Source organism: Blennius ocellaris (genome assembly GCF_963422515.1).
Source record: "Blennius ocellaris genome assembly, chromosome: 23".
NCBI classification, from domain to species: Eukaryota; Metazoa; Chordata; class Actinopteri; order Blenniiformes; family Blenniidae; genus Blennius; species Blennius ocellaris.
The window spans coordinates 14,296,124-14,310,911 of NC_137672.1; the positions used below are offsets into that span (position 1 = coordinate 14,296,124).

Sequence of the window (14,788 nt, forward strand, 5' to 3'; positions counted from 1 at the left end):
GTGTTGCTGGGAGGCAGGAGTCAATCACATTCTACTGAATAAGAATCACATAATCTAAACACGATAAAAAGAAAAGCAATGTTTGGACAATAATAATAATACATCTACATATTAGTGCGACCTTGAAAGGACTATTTACACTATATGTTGGACATATTCAATCAAAACATGGTTAAAAGAGATTAGGTGTTGCCCAGATCACACATAACTCAACTAAAGTAGTTATGGATATAGTTGGTCAGTGCCATTACTTTAACTTGTGAAATACCTGGTATGAGCATTTGTCTGACAAAGTGTGGCTGAACCAGTTGCTTCTTTTCAGGTTTGAGGCCTTTAGCACTCCACAGTCACTAATTGCATTGTGTCATCATTAGTAGAACTAATGAACATTGCTGAAGGAAAGCTTGGAGCGTAGTTGTGAGCAATACCTGGCTCCAGTTGGTCATGGATGAGTATATTGATTTGTTAATTGATGCAGTGGAAAAAAAACAACAAAACAGAGATGAGATGAAAGGGGCAGATGAAGTAAGCGTTCAAAAGGAGTAGGAATGAAGTGTGTTAGCTGCTGGCATTAAGGACGACTGCATGAATGAGACGAAGACCGACATCAAGGGTGATGATTGACGATAGACGGCGAATGTCACACACCGTCCCCATTTCACCAGCTTTCAATCAAGGAGAGAAGTCGGAGTAGAGAAACCCTAGAACAAGTGAAACGCAGGCGCTCGTCAGGAGAACTGCACTTGACGGATAAATGGATGGATGAATGAATGACAAATATAAAATAAAATAAAAATAGTGGGAGGATCAAAGGATGAGACATCAGGCCATTGTCAACAGCTGCAGAACAAAGTGGCGTCTGACGGACAGAGAGGTATGGAACGATAGTGTGATGAAGAGGAGTAATTACAGAACTGACTGGTTAAGATAGGGAGGAACACTCGGAGGATGCAAGAGACTGAGTAATGAAGAATGAAACGGCAAGCGATGACACTTGAGAGGTGGATGATAAGAGAGAGCAGGGATAAGGGAATAGCGGAATAACATTGTCTGCAAAGAAAAACTACACCAATAAAGCACTGGCTCGCAGAGGGAAAAGCAAAAGGTGAATAGAAAAACAGAGCTAAGAACGAAGTGAAAATAGTGTTGAGGCTCAATGATAAAACGGCGAGTAATTAGATTTATTAGTCGAGGAAGAAGTCGTTGATGTCAAACTGTGTGGACCAGAAAAAGAAAAAAAAAAAGACATATGAGGAGTGAGAAAAATGTAGACATTTAAGCAGCAAAGCATTAAAGGAGCATTAAAGAGTCAGTGAAAGGCTCCTCAGCAAGACGTAGAAGCAACAAGAAAATGTGTAGTCGAGAAGTAAATGATGGAGGGATGAGTAATTAAACTGTTGACAGTCTGTTTAGGCACAGCAGGCGCCTGATGAGCAGAACAAACCGTAACCACGGCAACCACTGGAGACAGACGGAGGGATGGTTTGAGGGGGGGGGGGGGGGGATTTATTTAATTTTATATGTTTATAGAGGAGTGGGGAGGAACGGCAGAGAGAGCCTAATGCTAATGCCAGTGTGTCACTCAATTGGGAGGATTGGAGAATGAGAGCAGGAACTAAAGGAGGAATTAAAAGAATACAATTAAAAAAAAAAAGATGGAGGCAGATACAACTAGAATTGATCCCACAGGCCCAGCAAGGGAATTCACAACTCGAGATAAGGACGCCAAACACATACCTGGACAATTATTTCACGCTCCAGATAATACTGGTCTGAATCTGAAAAACCATATTTGAATAACAGGTTGATGGAATATGATTTAGTTATGCATCCTGAGAATTGCCGGCAAAAATGTTCACAAAGTACTTTTAAACTTATCTGGCTAACTTGCTAATCCTGCTTTGCAGAAGAAAAAAAAAACCCCCGTGGAGATCGGGGCGGGGACGGATTTACGCTCGCACAGAACTTTGATGTGTTCAATCCCATCAGAACTTTTCTCCAACAAGCTGAAAATGAAAGACGTAATGACTCAGTTAAAAACTCCTTTATCAATTGTTTGGTGTTTAAAAAAAAAAAAAAAAAGAGGAGGAAAAAGTCCAAGACCGGTGAAAAATGCCTCCCAATAAAATCTGGGAGCTCAAGCTGCTTGGCATGCCTGCTTGATAAATGGCTGCTGATCGTTCCAGCACTACACCACACCGAGACAAATCAAATGTGCTCCTCAATATCTCAGGTCCACTGGCTGGGGTGTTGTTGGCACTACTTCTCTGTGATTGAATGATTGATTTTAGAGTTTAAAAGAAGTTAAGACTGAGAAGTGAGCAAAGAAAGTGCCATTGAAAGCTTGAGCTCCTTGAGACAAAAACGACAAATACTTTTGTTGTTTTGTGTGCAGACTGGTGAAGCAACCTGCCATCACCCATAGTGGGAGAAGATCTAGTCCCATGACCCAAAGTTGGATAATGCAGTGTTGAGGACGGTCAAATCGATACTGCACATATCAACAACGAAACGAAAATTGAAAACATGTTTGAAAAAAACAGTTTCTCATACGGCAAGTCATGTTAACACACCGGCAACACCTTTCCTGACGAGAGTTTACTAGCATCCAAGCAGGCAGCGCATTTACAAGCTCACATGTGTTCGTCTGCACTACAAACACCCTAAACAGATGCAGTGGGTTGTAGACGCTCCAGTGAATCATGATGCAGAGCAGTGCGTGGGTGACGACTGTCAGAAGAAACAGGCTTGTACCTCGTCTGCAAACACCAAGTCTAACGAGACTGTGTGGAGTGTTTCAGCCTGCATAAGTGACATTGGGCATCAGAATATGAGCCGCAGTAATCAACAAACCCCTGGGAAAACACTTTCCGCGGCAGGCTCATTGCTGCACAGCATCGTTTTGCCTTTATTAGTGTCACACATCAGAAAATGTGGGGGGGGGGGGGCTCTTTGTTTGTCAGTGCAAGTTGTGATTTGTTATGGCTGAGAGTGGCCTCTGATCAAACATATCTGATATTAACAAAGCCCCAACCGAGAAATCAGGGAGAATTGTTTGCGTCTCCACACGACATGTCGCTCAAGCACAATTGTGTTACTCCTACAACCCATGCCTGTCCTTACTGTGTGTTCTGCACATATGCTGCATTCCTTTGACACACACATAGCCATAAATAGATGACTGGCAAAAGAGCATTGAAGAAAATCACATGGCAAAAAAATATGCAAGAGAAAGAAAAGCAGAGGTCAGTCTGAATACAAGTGTGGATACATGTGAGTATAGGTTCAATCAATACATTCATCACCATGATTCACAGGCCTGGTTGCCATGTCATGGACCTACTGTTCAGGATGCAGACTGTTGATTGGGTAATTGTTCTCTAACTCAGGAATTCCCCATCAATAGCAGGGAACCCTGCTGAATCATCAAACCATTACTTGCCACAAACACACATGCGCACACAACAGTCCTTTTTGTCAAGCTGTATCCAATCGTCTTCCACATAATCGGCACCGCAGGCTCTTCTGACTGGGTGGTCGGTGCTGGAGGCTCGGAAGTTGTGCGTTTGTGTGTCGCCTGTGTGGTGGATTTGCAAGTTTCTGTTGTCGATTAGCCTCGGCCGTGTAAATTGGGCACAGGTGCACAGGCATAAAGTCAGCCATCGGAGGCAGGGTTTCGGGACGGGCAGAGGGAATGTCTACAGGAGCATGTCAGGGACTGTGGCGTAAAAGTTAAGCATCCCAATGTTCATATCGTGGAGTTGAAGACAGTGAATTTGTGAAGAAAAGGAGCATCAGAATAAGAAGAATTCGAAGAGGTTAACTTCAGTGGCCCGTTGATGACGGCAAGCACAGAAAACCAATCATTCACAAGAATTCTCATAAATCTTCGAGCATCAAATTACACGCGTGACTCAAAGGATGCTAGACTCAAACATATTACATTTTTGAATTAGACACAAAATGAACTGGTTGCTGGAGAAAGTAGAGCAGAATGGGAAAGCCATGAATGTGTCCAAGGTGGCAAGATATAGCATGGATAGAAAAACTCCAGGCATGTGTTCCAAAACTTCAGTTTTCTTGTTTTTACAAGCAGTAGCGGTTGTAAAGCCTCCTGTCACTCTGAAAAAGGTCTTCCACAGCCTTAAAAAGAGACATAATTGAGTCACTATATTGGAAATAAAGTCAGGAGATCTCTGTTGCCTCGGTTGACATTTCTTTTACAACCTGTCTTTCGCGAGGCTCCAAACATTGCCAAGGTGCAATGATCAATCACCTCGGTGCTCCTTGGCTCTGAACTTTCCCTCCCTGACCCCACCGACTTTACCCTTTTGTGATCTAATGAAAGCAAAAGCTGAAAAAGAAAGAACCGCACGCACGAAAAGGATGGTAATGCAGTTTGTATCCAGCACAAATTGGAATCTGCCTCAAATGATAAACATGTGGCAAAAACAATGTCTGCAAACTATTAATTGCGAGCTTTGATTGGACCTCTGTCTTAAGTCAAGTGACTATGCAATTTAATCAGATGCAACTCTGCTATTGCCGTCTGGTGTAAGAGAGCATCAAAACAGAAGTACCGAGCTGCCTCTCTGGCAGCACTATGACAGATATCCACCAATGAAAAATGATTCCACTCCAAGTAGAAAAGGAACCCTGGTAGAGCAGTATTACTGAGCCGTTCAGCACTCCATGTCTTTCATTTACTCGGCTGTCCCTGTGATTTTGGCTGCCCAACTGTATCCATCTGGAGAACCGCTACAGATATATAGAATGAAACTACCTTCACTGTTTACAAAAGGATGTTCAAAACCGATAGCGCCGAACTCCTACTTTGCGGCCAGAGTGACATTGACGTATTACGCGGGGAAGGGAACCGATTGTGCAGGGGAAAAAAAAAACACCAACATGCCTCCACACGTGTGCCCACAAACACAGACTGACGGTGAAGTACATACAGTGCACGTATAGGACACGCTGAAATATTTAAAAGAGCATAACAGATCATGACAAGACCACTCTGCGTCACTCTGTGCCAGTGAAGTGCCAAGGAAAATCACAGTCACCTCTGTTGTTGAACAATTCAATTTACCTCCCAGAAAATGAAATCCCCACAAGCGTCACAGTTGTGTGGGCTCCGCAAGAGAAGGAGACAATATTATCAAACCGCAGCATGGAGCTCAATATTGGCTGCCACTTGTTTAAAAATCTAAACAGTGTTAATACCACAGCAAGTCACGCGGAGACACACTTTTAAATAAAAGAAAGTGTGTCTAAGTTAGCAGACGAGGGACAATGTAAAAAAAAAGCTGTTGAAGGCTGCTGTATATATTTTTTTTTTTCCAGTGGAGTAGTGATCATTCTGGTAATAATTCAGCTGGGGTAAGAAAAAACAAAATAAATTGGAAGCTTTTTTTTTTTGGACAGCTGCAGACAGAGAAAATAGTAAGTAGTAAGGATGACTCGAGTTCGAAGCTTCACATTTGCTTTTTAAAATGAAAATCAAACTTCGACTGTTGACACTGTCGCTGTAAGGCTAATATAGAGTTTAATTTACTCAGCAATCTACTTCCGACACTGCGGCAGGAAATCCAGTGAAGCCTTCACTTATACCCAGCTGAGTATTATTACTACAGATGCTTTTATAGACGCATTAGCAAAGAAGTACAACGGCCGTCTCTCCGACGTCCTTGCTTCATATGCGAAGGCCCCATGTGACTTGATACAAGTGGGTGGGGTGCCAGGGGCCACAGACTGCACACAGCAGAGGTGACGAGATGTGAGCGGTGACATCAAGCACAAAATCCCGCCCGGCTCATAAGGCGGACGAGAGCAAGGCCTACTTATTGCCATGGTTCGCTGCTTGAGATTTTCTTGTCCGGCGTCTTCATGGTTCACCAACTCACAGCCTGTGGTAAATCAGAACAGTGGGTTGAAGCCGCCTCCTGGTTTTCACACTATCTGGCACTTCTTGCATTCAAGTCTTTCACACATTAGAGGGAGAAAGGGAGGGGGGGAGGGAGGGAGGGAGAGCCACTGTCTCTGGAACAAGCCCAATTGTAAGAAATCCCAGGTAATAGATTTTTCGGACTTCCTTATAGTTCCAATTCTTAACGAGGCGTTCCAAGTCCATTAGAGACGTGGTTGCTTATCTACGAAGGGCTGATGTGCAGTGTGGCACTTCAAAGCCTCCACCAGTCACATTATGTTTTTACTCTAAACAGTGTGAGCAGAGAGCAAGTGGAGTGGCTCGCCTTCTTTTAACTGTTGCCATTTTTAAAGATTAGAGATACTTTTAAGAACTTCTCACTTTAGATAAGGTGCTGCAGCCAAAAGCGCTGTACAATCTTGGTGTCGAAATGCCCGTGTCCCTACATTTGCTACACTAGAGGAGCACTGCTCGATTTTCAGACTGCTCGGGGTGGAAAAAAAATTGCAAAATCAAACCGGGCTGTCATGGAGATACAATTTTCAAAAAAATTTTATGACGTTACTTCATTCCCAAACCGATACGGACTTGGGGAACATTCCAGACGTACAAAACTATAAAAATTCCAACAATTGAAAGAAAATCATCAAAATATTCCAAGTAGAAAGAATTTCACTTAGATTTGGGAGAGTCCTGCAGAAGTCTTGCATACAAGTGTACATATACATGCTACACAGACTCCTGCTCATCCCACAAAAAAAACAACCTTTTATGCTCTCCCTGAAACACTATTGAGAGGTTTGGGAGGAATTAGTTGAGTGCGGTATTTCAAAAGAACTGTATTATTTTGGAGCCCTGCTGTGAGGAGACTGCAGTCATTTTATTTTAAAGAGAATACACTTCACTTCTTTTCTCTGATTTCACATTTCACATTTTTTGCTGCTGCTATTTACCTCAAGGGCTCTGTAAAGCTCTCTCTATCAGTACCCACTATCATCTATATGGCTGGGGAAAATAATAAAAAAATAAATCCCCTGATGAATGTACGAAGTGAAAAAGAAGCACACATAAGGCACTTAATGACTGCCTTTTTGCAGTTCTTCTTCTTTTCTTTCTGGAGAGGCCCACACTTGACAGAAACACGAGGATTATGTGCTTTCTGTGTCCCCGATCTTCACACTACACACTAAAAGCCAAATTCTACAGCCACAGAGCCTCGGCGGACAGAAACAAGGAGGTTATTCGTCTGTAAATGGCCTTTCTAGCCCTAAACTTACATAGAGTTTACATCAGAAACACCAGACATCTCCCACATGTATTAAATACACCAACATTCTGGTCAGCCTAAAACATGATGTCTCTATAGATGGCAGTACTACAGGCTGACATTTGGTGAGTGCAGTAAAAATTTAATTAGAAAGGTTTGCTGGTGCAGTTGCTCTCACTGAATAGTGAGAATATCCCAGTGAGAGTTCAATTGTGTTCATTGCTTTTCTGCTGGTGGTCCATTTGTTTTCCCCCAACAGTCCAACAACTGGTAATTCAAACTGTGAATGTGACTGTGTGTATGTGTTTGCTCTGTGATGGACTGGTGACCATTTTCCCAATGACCTTAAGTTGGATAAAGTGGGATAAACAAATGAAGGGAGAGATGGAAAGTAGATTAATTCCAAGACAGAAACAATATATTCACAGCATTCCGTATCGCTCGACTTTCACATACAAATGCTTGTGTTGCACATACTACTGAAAACTTCAAGTTTCTTCCCTCTGCAAACCTTGTGGGTAATAAAAATTTAAATCATCATCAGCTTATAGTTGATTTATTCTGTAAAAATCAGTTCCATCTAATTGCATTCAGTGACTAATTACAGTGAGTCCCGTGACGACAGCATCAGATTGCGTCTAATGCCAAAGACAATATCGTGCATAGTGATGGTTGAATATGGAAGCCATGCCAAATGTCTCCAGCTAACCCTTCATAATTGAAATGTCATTCTCCTGACCGGTAGCATGGGTCCTCCTCCTCCTCCTCCTCCTCCCTCTCGTTACCACATACCACATCACCTCCCACACCCATCTTTCATCCAAGCTTCTCTCCTCTCCCTGATGCCTCGCTGCTCCTCCCACCATCACCCCGGCGATGCCTCACAAACTCATTTTAACCACAGCTCTCCCTTTCCCCTAATCAAATCCACTCTTCCCTTCCCTCATCCCTCTCTCTGACAATGATGGATGACGGCCTTCACCTGTTTATCGCCTTTACATATTTCTCTGCCCATCCGCTTAACGACACGCATTCATACGCGCTGACTCTTCATCCCTTGTTCCTTCTGTCTTCCAATGATCCTGCTCTCTCCCTTCCACTCGCCACGTCCTCGCCTCTTCACACTGTCGCCTTCATTTTCCTCCGATCTTAAACCCTGCTCTCCTCCATCTTATGCACTCTTCTCCCATTTTCTCTTCATTTTTTTTTCTCTCAGTCTCTCCCCTTTGCCGTTTCATGCTGTTAAGTCTTGCCTTGCATGTTACGTTTGCTTCCATTTCCCTCCACCACACCGTTGCCTCTGCTGCCTATGCTTTCTGTACATCCCGACTGACTCAAGAGGACAGACTACGACAGAGGGATGACAGGAGAATGATAGTATCAAAAGGATGAGTGGGCTTACAGTACACACGACTGCCGCAAGAAGAGGCAATGTGGGCGTTCTTTTGTTCCTTGCCTAGAGAGAGAGAGTATGTGTGTCTATGTGTCGCCCTCCCTATAATTATGATTGTGTGGGAAGACTGTTTTGCTATGCTCGCGGTTGTTTCTGTGTGCAACTGCTCACCTAATATCAAGGGCCTGGATTATGAGTAAGAGTGCATGCTGGAAAGCATCAGTGCGATTGAAAGAATTGCTGTGCATTTGAAAGGCTGCTGTCTATATTTGATGCATGAATTGGCGCCAGTGGATCTTGTGTTGTATTTTGATATCAAACAATGCAGCAGAGCCCCAGTGCACGTCCGCGAACCGCATCGATAGCCAAAGGATGTTTCTTCCTGCAAGTTGAGTTCATTTCTACCTCCAGCTGTCAACACCTCAGTGCCAAGCATTAACCTTTTCATGACAGTGCAATGCCGAGATGTCAGTGTTGTTTTTTGGGTTGTTTTTTTTGCGCAGCTTTGCGGCACACCTATTCACAGTCCAATCAGATCTGTGGATTACTGTGCTTGTGATAACTGGCTTTTGAGAGCTAATACAAATCCGCTTGTTTATAAACACTGCAACATCCCCTAAGTCGATTTAAGTCGATTATGAGCTAATGGCATTTGCAAGTGCCCGAGTGGAACCACAAATGCACACGACACCATGCAGATTTGGGTGAATACATGCAAAGACGCACATGCACACAAGTTTATTGACATTATTAATAGTGGCTGGCATTTAAGAGGGCCTGACATTTATAATGATGCACAGAAGGATTACAAACTGGGACAGAATAGGAAATTAAACCTTAAAGTGGAATAGGTCTTGCAGGGGAAACGCAAAGAAACTTCCAAACCAGACACAGCAGGGCTTTCCGACACAAAACTTCTCTTAATAGCATTGGTCTGGTTGGGGTTCAAATGTACCACAGAAAAACGCATTAATGCAAAGCCATTGTTTTGAGGATATTAGGAGGAACATATTTTGCTTGGCTCGGCCCCATTGACTGAAGCTGCACTCTCCTGGGGCATTAGTGGGTGTTAAAAAGGAAAGTTGGGATGAGGTTGGGTTTTAGTCCTGCTCTAACACTGGTGCTCATGAGGAGTTCCTTCCACAAATGCTTTCAGCTCATGTTCAGACATTTTGCTCTCTCCGAAGGGTTACAAGTTCACACAGGGTGGTGAGGCAGAAGATTTTCCAAAATAAAACGGGCATAACACAAAACACAAACACACACAAAAAAACCCCCACACAACCAAGGACACAGATACAAAGCACACGTTTAAGGGCTCAAAGCACAAACACTTTGTGAAAATACACATTTACTAATCTTTCAAATGATTCCGTCTCATTGTCTCATCCACTTTGTTAACTGCTTTTAACTCCCCTTCGAGACTTGAGTCTCGATAATCAAAGTTTTACAGGCTTTCATACTTTCCCACTCAAAAAGTGTTAAACCGGCTTGATAGCAAAGGGCTTTTGGCATTTCTGCATTACTGTGAAACAGAGTGCTTCGTGTTAGCAGGCGAGCAAGGGACGTGTGTGTGCGCGGGCGCGTGTGTGTTTTCCTGACTTATTGCAAATTCAGCAGCAGACTCTTAAGAGCAAGTGAAGGCCTTCTAAGTGTGGAAAAATGTCACATTAAATCACAAACAGGAACACAAACATGCCAGATAAGCATGGTAGGAAGTACTGTCTCCAACCATACACTAGACGTTTAGTATCCAGTGGTCAGACATGGTCAGAGTGCACAATAAAGGTTATCCTCATCTACTGTGCTCCGCTTTTATGCTGCATCAGTGCAATGTGTAATATAAGAACGTATTGATCTGCAAGGAGGGAATTGTAGATTGAGGCAGGTAAAATTTGTGAAAAAAATTATCGAAATCGAACGGATTTCCTTCGAAAAAAAATTTAAAATATGCCAATGACCAAGCATGAATCCTTTTATGAGTCTGAAAAATTAAAGAATATTTAGCGAACAGTCTGACAGGCTTATCATGAGGTGATAAGTCAAAGCGTAGGACATAGTGCTATCATTTATAGCTGAATAATTGAGCAATTTATCATCAGTGTCAAACATGCGCCACGGTTGTGAAGATATCTGCTGCTCCTCTCTGAAGCATACCGTGGTTTCCACCGTTTGGTTTTAGACTGTTGATCACGTAAACAAGTCTCCTAAAGATACAACCTTGAGCTTGAGGGACTTGTGAAGGGTGGCTTTTAATATTTCATCCCTTTTCATAAACTGAAATATTTATCCGTCCGTCAACAACTGAGCATCAGAAAAAAACAGAATAAAAAAAACATCAACTGGGCATTTTGTCCAATAAGCTATTGTTTTGGCCTTTCCTTGAGGCCTATCCTTAAACACATGTTTCTGGACTGTGGAAGAAAAAGATGCAGACTCCACATGCAAACACCTAAAAAAAAGAAAAAAAAAAAAAAAAAAACCTCCATCTGGACTAACATTGGTGCCAATCTCGCTATGAGGCTGTATTCATAAACGCTACACCGCTGTGCCACCCCATGACATCAACGCGAGAAAAGAAAATGAAAAAAGCCATCATGTGTCAGATAGTGGTGTAATGTATATATTTCTTGTACATAAAGTAAGAAAACTGAAGCTTACATCCCAGCACAAACCTGAACATACTGTGCCAAAGAAAACCTGGCAGAACAAAGCAACTGTCCAGACCCATATTTTATGCACCTGCAAACATCAATTACTCATACAGTATGATTACCACGCTTAAGTAGAAAAGACGAGATATATGATGGAAATAATGCATATATAAAGTGATTGCAGGAGAAGGGAGAGCAAATGGATGAGCATAAGTGAATGGGGCAGGGCGCGATCCATCTCTCTGGGTCAGATCGATCAGCAAGTGAACGGATCAGTTACATCCAACTTTGTGTGTCAGAAAGCTTCGATACTGCACTGCTCTGGTTGCAAATGAGATCTCCTCACTAATAGGGGGAGAGAAAGAGATGAAAAGGAGAGGGAGCTGCATAAAAAAGAAATCTGTGGGAAGGGCGAGGAAGAGGGGAGGAGCAGAAACGGAGGAGAAGACGTGCGAGAGTAAGGGAAAGACGGAAAGGAAGTGAGCGCCTTAGAGACAAGCAGGCACGGAACGCTACAAAATTATTTGCGGCGTCTAAATTCTGAGGGGGTGTTTGTACGAGTTCGCGGCTCAAAATAGGAGCAGACGAGGCAAGGAGGCGCAGGGGGTGGCGCAGTCAGCCAACGATAGGGAGATTGGATGAAAAGACTGAAGCCAGGGTGGAGTGGTGGAGCAGGAGGAGGGAAAATAAGAGTGGGGAGAAAGTGGTAGGGTCGAGCTGTGACTGATAACATTGTCGTCGTCAGGTTGCCTCAAGGGCAGACAAGACGGAAATAAAGAAAGCGAGGGAATGAGACATAAAGAAAGAAAATGCAGAAATTTACAGAGCAGCCACAGGGAGAAAAGGTTATAAGATGGAAGGTGAGCAAGGATGGAAAGACAAGTGAGAGAAAGATTAAAAAAAACCAACTAAAAAAATGGGAAAGAACACTTCAGGCAGAAAGAAGGAACGCAAAAGACAACAATTGCAAAATAGAGCGAAGAAGGTAATATAGAGGTGCGGGGTTATAGTGTAGGAATGACACAGAGTGATGTTAAGGCTTTCAAAAGCAACAACGAGAAGCCAGAAAATTAAAGATGAATGGAAAGAAAACAAGAAAGAGACAGCGAGCGCTATGGCATGAGTAGGAATGTGCAAGTAGAAAAGAGCAGGGACGGGGTGAAGGAGGGAGAGAGGATAAATAAGAAATGCAAAGGTCAAATGAAGGAGTGGGAGACACACAGGACGTGCAACAGGAGAGTGCGTGAGCGTGCTGACATTCAGCATGCTGCGTGTAAAGTAAGCTGTCAGACCAGCATGCATTAGCAAAGTACAGGGTAAGCCTGGGCTAAAGTGCCCCCTGCTCAAACTACAGCACCATGGCTTCTCAAGGAACCACCGCAAAGCACACACATTTTTATTTAAGTGCCATTTCACTTTGCTGAAATAGTTTCACATTTTATTATGCGAGCCTCTGCAGGAGCTCAGGAGCTCAGGAGCGCCAACACTTCCAACATCGACTGCCCTGGGGACTGGCTGTCACTGCAGGCTTCTGTGACTTTGTCCCCCTACGCGCCTACCCTCACCCCCTACTGCTGTAAGCCTCCCCCCCACCCCTTTCTGAAAATGATGACAGTAGACATAAGGAAATAACTATCCGTAGTGCCACTGCCATGCAGGAGTGGGTGTTGCATTCTTAGACTTGGTTTGAAAAAAGGTGCAGAATTTCTGCCAGTCACCGCGGCTGTATAAATCTACCAACAGAAACACGAATACCTTATAATGATAAAGGTACACCGCTATGAAACAAGAACACGTTTTTTTTTTAAGGAAGGAAGAGCAGTTTTGTGGAATTCGTAAAAACACATGTTTGCACACAGGGATAATTTTTCATATGTTTGCAAGCGAACCAACTTTTCAGAATACCACGGGATGGTGTGGTGAGTCTCTCCACAAGAAGAGGCGTTTGGATGTTGGTAGATATATTCATAAATTCAAAAACTAACCAGAAAACTCCACTGGACTTCCACCTGACCATCAATTATGACGACACATCTGAAGACAATGGTTCTATTTAGCATGTTTAAAGTCCAGAGTGTGTCCTACCTGATGCACATTCAAGATACTAAAAACAAACATTTAAGCAAAAAATGCAAACAAAATGCAGCTGAATGGGGAAAAAAACCCTCAGTTTTACATATAAATGCGACAGCAGTAGAAATATAAAACGCAGTTATAGAAAATGCATCACTTTTCATTAGTGACACACGGCTGGCTTAACGTTTGGTCCAAACATCATGTTTCAAAGAGAAATGCCTGATATGAAGTAATGATACCATTCAATGGAGCATAGAGTGATCCACATGTAATATATTCCCATCATTTTTAAAGGGTACTGCTTATTTTATTCCCCTGTCCTATATGTGAGAACATTAAGCTGCCTGAGATGAAATGAATAATCATTCTGGCGGTAGATTTTAATATAGAGCAAACAGTTCAACAATGGGCTACTCCAACCTCTTCTAATGTAACAATAACATTTTCGAACTAAACCAAAACACACTATTGTAGTAGTGAAGGGCAAATTGCATTTTTTTTTTTTTTTTTTTTACACTTACACTGCCTCTATTATGTAAACCCCCCCTTCTTCTTTCACATAGAAAGATTACAGCAATTTGCATCAACCTGTAAAGTCAGCACAATATACAGTTGTGTTGTCTGGTTGTTACTCAAAGTGTGTAACACTTGTACATGCACTGAATCCCTAGTTTCTCTGTTGCTTCATATACAACAGTTCCTATCCTCTGTGCATGTCTCTGACTAAGCAGCCTGACTCTTGTCACGGCTGTGACTGTTTTCAACAATCCTTGTCACTCTCCGTATCTAGGTTACAGTTGGTATTACAACTATTATGCATGCCAATTAGTGGCAATGAGTCATTTCTATACCTTACCACCACATAGCCACAAAGTGGTGATCTTCAGGCAGACTCTTGTGCATGATTTCTCATGGCCGCCTTGTCTGTGTCGCTGTACAAAGAGCTACATTGTGCTCGGGCAGGAGAATCAAAGCTGATAGGCTGGTGACCCAATTTGATTCCCTGACCCACAGTTGTGACAAAGGGTCCTATGTGATATAACACATGTCTAATCTGCACTTACAGGTTTCTAGGTAACCGTTACTATAGGGACTGGCTGTGTTCAGTCTTTTGGGATGTTGTTGCTAGGCAATGAGCTGTAGCGGTGAAGAGGTACACAAGGCTCAGTGTGTGCTTCCGTGAGTGTATGGAAGAGGTATCGGAACAAAAAAAAAAAGTGTATTGCAAGGGGTGTCAGCCATTTCTCAACATGGACTTTTTCTGTGGTGAAGCACCAAGTGGGCATTGGAGCAGAGTGGTGTTTATTTAAGAGGCCTTGGCTCACACAAGCATGTATGTGTGCAGAACAAGCTTTTGTACCAGCCATGTCTAGTCAGAACAGGTGGAAGGCAGGAGACCAGACACAAAAACACACTTCAGACATCTCTTATAAAACACTGCCGGACCAGGACGTGGGTATGAAAACTAT

General features: G+C 42.9%; 1 protein-coding gene across 1 annotated transcript in view; it reads right to left on the reverse strand.

Annotated features, from left to right (window-relative positions):
* The window catches only part of pcxb (pyruvate carboxylase b), a 303,687-nt gene that overhangs the window by 101,561 nt on the left and 187,338 nt on the right, over positions 1-14,788 (reverse strand). The gene's annotated exons all lie outside the window — the stretch shown is intronic.